Source organism: Anastrepha ludens, chromosome 6 (genome assembly GCF_028408465.1).
Source record: "Anastrepha ludens isolate Willacy chromosome 6, idAnaLude1.1, whole genome shotgun sequence".
Taxonomy (NCBI): domain Eukaryota; kingdom Metazoa; phylum Arthropoda; class Insecta; order Diptera; family Tephritidae; genus Anastrepha; species Anastrepha ludens.
In genome coordinates this window covers 119,635,939-119,643,819 of record NC_071502.1, presented here as the reverse complement: position 1 = coordinate 119,643,819, position 7,881 = coordinate 119,635,939, and the positions used below count along the sequence as shown (strand labels likewise).

The 7,881-nt window shown below is 35.3% G+C and overlaps 1 long non-coding RNA gene across 1 annotated transcript; it reads left to right on the top strand.

Moving 5' to 3' along the window:
* Positions 1-1,465: 1,465 nt before the first annotated feature.
* Positions 1,466-5,686, top strand: LOC128866529 (uncharacterized). Its single transcript, XR_008454942.1, has 3 exons — positions 1,466-1,738; positions 5,022-5,209; positions 5,293-5,686. It is a non-coding gene; the product is annotated as an uncharacterized LOC128866529 (long non-coding RNA).
* The last annotated feature ends 2,195 nt before the right edge of the window (positions 5,687-7,881 follow it).

Genomic DNA, 7,881 nt, shown 5'->3' with positions numbered 1-7,881 from the left:
ACAAATGTTGCTCGTTGCGAGTCCGTTGGCTCGTTGAAAATTTTACCAGCGTGCGCTAGTGCTGCCTTGCTGCTGCTACTACAATATTACTGCTACCAATGCTGCTATACAGCACACAACACACAACACACAACACGGAGTGCTCGTGAGTGTGTATTTGTTTGTGTATGGGGGTCTGCAAACGACCACGATGAGTAGACTGAGGAGACGACGTCTATGGTGACGAACAAACAAGGAGCAGCCAAGCAGGCAAGCAAGCACACACACACCAACAACGTGAGCCTCTACTGAATGCACACAACAACTCGCACACGAGGGAGCGAATGGCAATATAGAAATGTTAGCTACGGGGAGAACGAAACCAAGCACTCCAACGCGGCACTAACAAAGCAAGACATGGCTGAGTAGAGTAGAGTAACACAGTGCTGTGTATGAGTGCGAGTGTGTTGAGTGTGGGAGAATAGTGAGGCCAAAAATAATAGTAAGGCCATTGTGCTAACTAACAAAAAAAAGTATTGTTTTGTAAAATATATAATAACAAAAACATGTAATTGTGCTAATACTTTGAGCTGTTTGCGCTGTTTCGTTAGAGAGCTGCGCTGGCGCTCCTCGAAGAGCATACATGCATGTGTGGAGAGTGAATGCAGAGTGCAATGCATTTAAAAGCTAATATGCAGACATGTTATGCTCACTAGTATTTGTTGTTGTTGTTCTTGTTCGAGTAGTTGTAACTATAGTAACTGGTTTAAGGCGATAAAAGTTGAAGTCATGTACAAAAATGACTGCAGATAGATATGAGTACTGTGTAACACACATACACACATCCCTAAGCACATGTTTTACGAAAATGCAGCAATAAGTGCAGGGTATAGTAAGCATATAAAAGCGACTAGAACAAGCACATCAATAATAACAACAACAAAATGCTGCCCTCCGCTATTTCTCCGACATCATGCTGCCCACGTCGACTGCACTGCCACTGTGCTCTCACATACTGAACTCAGCTCGATTTTATGAAACGTACAACAAAAACTGAATTTTTTGAAGTGCAACAGGAATTGCATGCATGTAAACAAATTCACACGCACACTTACTCATTCGTACTCACTCTCGTATGTACATACGAGTATATCAACACCAATACATGGTAAAGCATATATGGATACGTTGATGGCGCATATACATATACGACGTAGCCACGCACACAACCGTGCGTACAAAGTAGGGGAAATGCAGAGCACTAGTCAAATTGCATTTGGAAATATGTATGCATATGCAACATCTGTGGCACTCGCATGCTTGTAGTCATAAAAATTCATATCACATTCCATGCGTTTGTCAACAACATTTTCTCGACGACTCTCGCACTCACTTGTGCGCTCTCATTGCTTGACTGTGCAGAGCAAAAAATAAACCGGCCGGCTGTGTTGTCGCACTAAGCCAGTCGCACATACGAGTGCATGAATGCACTGACTTTGCTTGCCAATTGCGTACGTTCTTCGAAAGATACTTTACAGTGAGGCCATAAACATTTACGCGTTTTCGGGCAAGTGGAAAATGGAAGAAGGATTTTACGAATTTCTCTCATTTTAAATGCATAAATAATTTTGGAAAATATTTAATTTATGCGCGGTTAGTGGTTTCAGGAATTAAATCAATAATTGAAAAATAATATTAATGGCATAAATTAATTTAACAAAAATTAAAAAAGGATATAAAAGCAAGCAAATCACTTTGTGTGAGTGCTGAAAATATTTAAGTTCACGTTTTCGTTTAAATTTGCATGCATCAATACAATGGCACAATAATAATATTTTAGATCAAAGTTTTTTTAAATTGTATTATTATAGGCACGGGAGAATTTTTTTTGTATCAAAAATCAATTAATCAAAAAATAAGTAAATAAAAAATCCAGCGGAAATCAATTTGTCCCTTGTGAAGTGACAAAAACTACTTTTTTAACTTATTTTTCATGGATTAAAAAAAAAAATATTTATCAATTTTCACTATCGATTTATTTTTTCACTATGAATTAATTTCATTGTCAATCTTATTTTTTATGGAGTTATCAATTTATTCAATAAATATGTCTGATCTAAGTTTAAGTCTGCTCAAAAGACATTATAAATCACTATTTGATTTTGATTTGACGAACACAAGATTTTTTAATGAAATTTTAGGGTTACTTTTTAGGTAAAAATGTAAAATCAGTTTTTGGTTAGCAAATTTGTGAAGTTAACTGAAAGAATTTAGTAAGGGTGACTTGGAACTAGTGAAACTTTAGGATCATTTGACAGAATTTTTTTCGACAACCGATTTTTGGTTTTTTTGCATTTTTCTAAAGTTTAACGCTTCCTTAATTTTGTGTCAAAATTCCAAGCAAATCAGAGGAAAACTGGCAGAGATATAAAAGTTTTACTGAAAGAATTTTGTAAGTGCAATTTGGAACTGGTGAAACTTTACGCTCTTTTGACAGAATTTTTTTTTCAAAAACCAATTTTTTTTTGCATTTTCCTAAAGTTTAACGCTTCCTTAATTTTGTGTCAAAATTCCAAGCAAATCAGAGGAAAACTGGCAGAGATATAAAAGTTTTACTGAAAGAATTTTGTAAGTACAATTTGGAACTGGTGAAACTTTAGGCTCTTTTGACAGAATTTTTTTTTTCAAAAACCGATTTTTGTTTTTTTTTTTTGCATTTTTTTAAAGCTTAATCCTCTTTTAATTCTGTGTCACAGTTTGAAGCAAATCAGAGAACAACTGAGGGAATTATAGAACTTGAAGTAAAAAAGCTTATTTCTCTACTGCGCCTTTGGTGGGTTTTCGTGAGATTTTTTGGAAATTCATAAAGTCCAAAATTCTAAATATTTTGGTTTAACTGTTTTGATTACAAAGCCATAGATTTTTGACACTTTTTGGACCCCTCTTCTTTCCTCCTTTTCTTTTGCCTTCGTATTAGGGGTAAAAAAATGTTCAAAAGATATTTGAATATTTACTCAACTGCCTAGAACTGCATGAACTATAACTTCTTCTCTGATTTGGAACAAAGTTTTCTTTATAGCCACATAATTTGCGTCAACCGAGTTTTAGCTCTAATTCCATTTTTATGGCTAGTCTTATATACTTATGTCTTTACTTAAGTTGTTGCACACTAAATGGCATACTAATTAAAATTCTTGAACTCAATTACGATATGCTTTGACTTTATGGAGACTTTGTACACTAGCATTTCCTCGAATTTCCATTTTCCAATGGACATAACCATGTGCTCCTCCACTTTCTTAATTTTAATATTTTTTTAATATATCTAATAATGAAACTTGACTAAACGACTGCAATTGCAATTAAACGGTCAGCAGCTGCATGACATCGAACGAATAGCGGCCAACAGCAATAACAGGGCGCAATAAATAAATTCGCAATGGATGTAAGTGCAATGAGCCTTTTACTACTGCTGCTATTCGTGGTGCTGCACATACAGGCAGCGTCGATGCGACAACAATTGTTACACTAGCAAGCATAGAAAATCGTAAAATAGTGCTAGTAGCAGCAGGGGCACAGCAACAACGTAAGCAGCAGCCAACTACTGTAATTGAGTCACAACAATAACACCAAATGCAATAATAACAAATAACTGTAGGAATAAGAGCAAAACATTTTTATGGTTAAAGTTGGCAACGACTGTAAACAGCAGCGCAACGCAGCTCTAGTCCAACAGTGCCAACATTGGCGCACGTTGTGCTGATGGCAACAGGCGATTTCCGTGCTCTTTTCCGCTGCGATTTCCTGCGACTCCATCAACGAGTCATGAAAGACACTCACCACGACAGCAGCTTAAGTACATGGTACATATGTATGTATGTAATTATCTACCTATCTGTGTATGTGCGTTACGCCAAAATGCAAACTCGTTCAAATTCGTTCGTAACAAAATACCTCACTAGATAAAATACATATAATAGCAACAGTTGCGAAGTCAGCGGAAGTTGAGAGTCATGCGTGCATTCAAAAGAAGTTTGCTGTTATTACACGTATGTTACAGAGTACTAAACATGTGTTGTGCAGAGCGAGAGAGAGCAATGCGAAAACACATGCTCGCCAAATGAGATTTAGGGCCAACAACAGCAGTAGTACATAGCAGCAGCAGCAGCAACACGTGTGCGTGGCATAGCACCACCAATGTGGGAGGAAGAAAGTGTTGAGGTAAAGCAGTACACGAATAGGCTTTGCTTTTGTAGGCTGTGCACTGAGTTTCATGGGGAATGTAAAGTGAGCTGGAATATGTTATGTCCTAGCTGTGCATTTTCTTTGATTTAGGTGATTCTTTTTGTTGCTATTTAGCGCTGTTAGTGCTTTTAACGCATATGCCTGTGTTCGTTGCTGCTGCTGCTATTGTGTTGGACTGTGATGTGATGCTCTGTTATTTGTCGTCACAGGAAATGTAATTAAAATAAGCTGTTAATGTTAAATTGTTTGGCGGAAAATTATATTTCTTTTCATTTCTGTTAACGTTTTTATACATATGTATGTACATTTACTTCAGTAACACTCATAATAAAAGAAAAACATTTTTTGTAAGTAAAAAAAAGTAAAATGTAAAAAGTATGCCGAAGTGACCACAAGCTCTTCTTTTACGCTGTGTAAAAAATGTATGCCGGTATCACTTAGCAGTAACGCCCTAAATGGCGAAAAAATGTTTTTACATTTAATTAGGAAAGCATAGCGAATTGAAAATATCCAAGCTGTAAATTAACGATCTGGTTTTGGGCAAGCATCAGGCCTATTTTTGTGAAATGTAGAAGAGATTAGTACAACACAACTCCCTCGAATTTTAAAGTTATTTGAAATTTTTTAAGGAGTTGTCCTGTTCCTCAGAATGCAACAGAATAATAAGTGACGATAAGAGTAAGAGTGTCACTCGCTAAAAATCTCATGCGCTCTTATTAATCAGATATTTATTACCAAGTTCCAAACTAGTTAAAGTCCTGGTTGCTAAACACTCATTTTCTCTTTCTTCGTTTCAGTATCATCTCGGAATGCAGAACAAATCCCAAGAATTGGAGACAGATAATAAGTGAACGGTAACATAAGTGAAGTAGAAAGCAGATCAGCCGAAGAGATTTTTGGTCTGTATCATACTAGAAGGGGGAGCTACTTTATTCTCCTTAAATCTAATCTAATCCGCGATGCAGTATTTAATTTATTTATTAATGTATATGATTTTGATACTAAATTTTCTTAAATTTTCTTAATAAAAGTTATGCAATTAAATATCTATGTCAAACTCGCCAACAGAACTTATGCACACAATGGTAAAAAAACAAGAAAAGAAAACTCCTCTTTTATAATGCAATTTTAACTAGTCAGCAACAGTAATTAGAGAGGCGGTATTGAAACAACAGAAAAGACAAGGGGAAGCAAATGAGCGTCAGCAACTCATCCCTTCTTGCAAACATTCGTTGAGTAACGGGAAGGGAGAATTATTTGGAAGTTAGCAACTAACTGGAAAAAACGGTCGCAAGAATGAGAGCCATGGCGCATAATAAAGGCACCAGGAGTCCCGAATTATGATATTCAATGCTTTATTGCTTACAGCATAGACCCTAAGGCTTTGGGATCACAAAAACTGTATTAAAAAAAATATTTAAAAAAAAGGACAAAAATATGTAAATATAATTATATTAAAAAGTAGCGGCACAAAAGTATGCATTAACATTTGGAAATTTTTTTTGACGTGATAACGTCTTATAATTCGATTTAGCCGACTGCACGCACGAAAAAATGTGTCGTTACCTTGCTCATTAGTGTTACCTTGCTCATTTGTCGTTACCTTGCTCATTTGTCGTTACCTTGCTCATTGCCGTTACCTTGAATGAACTGCAAGCGAAAGCGCGGAACGAACAACGCAAACGAACGGCAACGTTCGACATCTTGCTCTCTCCTACTTAAGTGAGCGTATATATATATGTATATGCGCATATGTGCATATATAAATTCACGTATTTGTATTTGCATATGCCTTCTTATTGATTATTATTAATTTGATTTACTTGAAGAATTTAAAATAAAACCAAGTTTGTTAATAATACCTGTTGTTTTAATGTTATTATTATTAATTTTTTTATTATATATGAAGGAAAAAATGTATGGTAATATTTACCATGTACCTTATAAGATATGTTGTATACTAATATATGTATATAAACATGCATATACATATACAATTTCGCGCAATTTTCAAAAAGAGCAAATCTATATGTAAAGATGCATACAAGTCATATGGACATACAGACAAATATACGAATCTATTCCGTACGCAAGCAAATGTAAGCTAATGTGCTTGAACTGCAAGCGAAAGCGCGGAACGAACGACAAAGAGCACAATCGGCCCCCGCGATCGGCAACGTTCGACATCTGGCTCTGTCCTACTTGAGTGAGCATATATATGTATGTATATGCGCATTTGTATATAAATTCACATACTTGTATTTGCGTATGCCTTCTTGCTGTGTGCATGGTAATGAACCATTTCTCTGTTGAGAATAGGACGATGATAGAAAAAGTAGGAAATGAAGGGGAGTGTTTCGAGTGTAAAGTGTCTCGAGAAAGGCAAATCGATGATGGTGCCTCTTAGTGTTGTTGACTTATTAACGTCTGATGCACAATCGAAATTGAAGATATCTTTCATGAATTTGATAAATGTTTCGTCATTTTCCGCGTTTGTGTAAATGTAACTTGACCAATTCCATTGCAATTCCATTTACCTCCTCCTCTATATCCATACAAAATATCTATCAAACAAATAAAATTAAAATTTTGTTTTGAAAATTGCAACCATTCCATCAATATTTTCTTATGACGTTGTCACGTTAAACTATCGTCAGTAAACCGACTTTACAGACAACCTCTTTTTTATTGAAACTTCAGGGCCAAAATCCTGGTTCATATAATATTATTGGGACTAAGGCACTCATTTATCAAAGAGGAAATGGGTTCTAAATTACAATATTTTTGAGCTTATTTTTGAATTTTCTTCAGTAGCATGTAGCTGAAAGCCGAATATGGGCGGGTGGTATAAATGAAGCTGAAAAATTATACGAATAATTTCGTTGTTATTTTAGAATTCAGAATTTTTTAAACATTTTGAATAGAAAACTGATAATTTTGATATGTAAGTACCGTTATTTTCAAATTCCGAAATTCCTTCCTTTATAAATAAAAATTTATTTTTATTTTTCGTACATAAGGACTGTTATTTTTAAGTTCCGAAATTTTCACAATATTTTAAAAAATAAAATTTAAAATAATGATACTTCGTTATTGCAAAACTCATACATTTCGGGATTGACTTCGGGACTTTTGATAGAATGCCATAGTGTGAAGGAGGCTGTCGTACAAGCACTGTGAGGTCTGTAAGGGGTTGGCACTTTTGTACGAATTAACATTAATAAAATATATTAAAGCGTGAAAAACCAATAATAAAAAAGACAGAACTAAAAACAACGTTTCCACAAAAAACCGCAATACCGTGCAAGAAATAGCGAAAGCTTTCCACAGAAATTAAGTAGCTATGCGCAGCGGAAAAGCTGCTGACGAATATGGTAAAGTAGTAAAACAACCATAACAACAGAAGTGCAAAACAACAGAACGGCAAGCGACCACAGCAGCACAGCAAACAGTAGCAATAACAAATGTTAACAGCGACAGCAACAAAAATCATACTCAGCAAAAAATTAACAAGATAACTAGACTGCAGATGAATGGTGGTTGTTGTTGTTGTGTCCGCAAATACATGCCAGTAACTACAAAGCCGTACATATATACACACCTACATACATACATACAAATATATGTATAACATAAGAATATGCACAGCTAATGAAA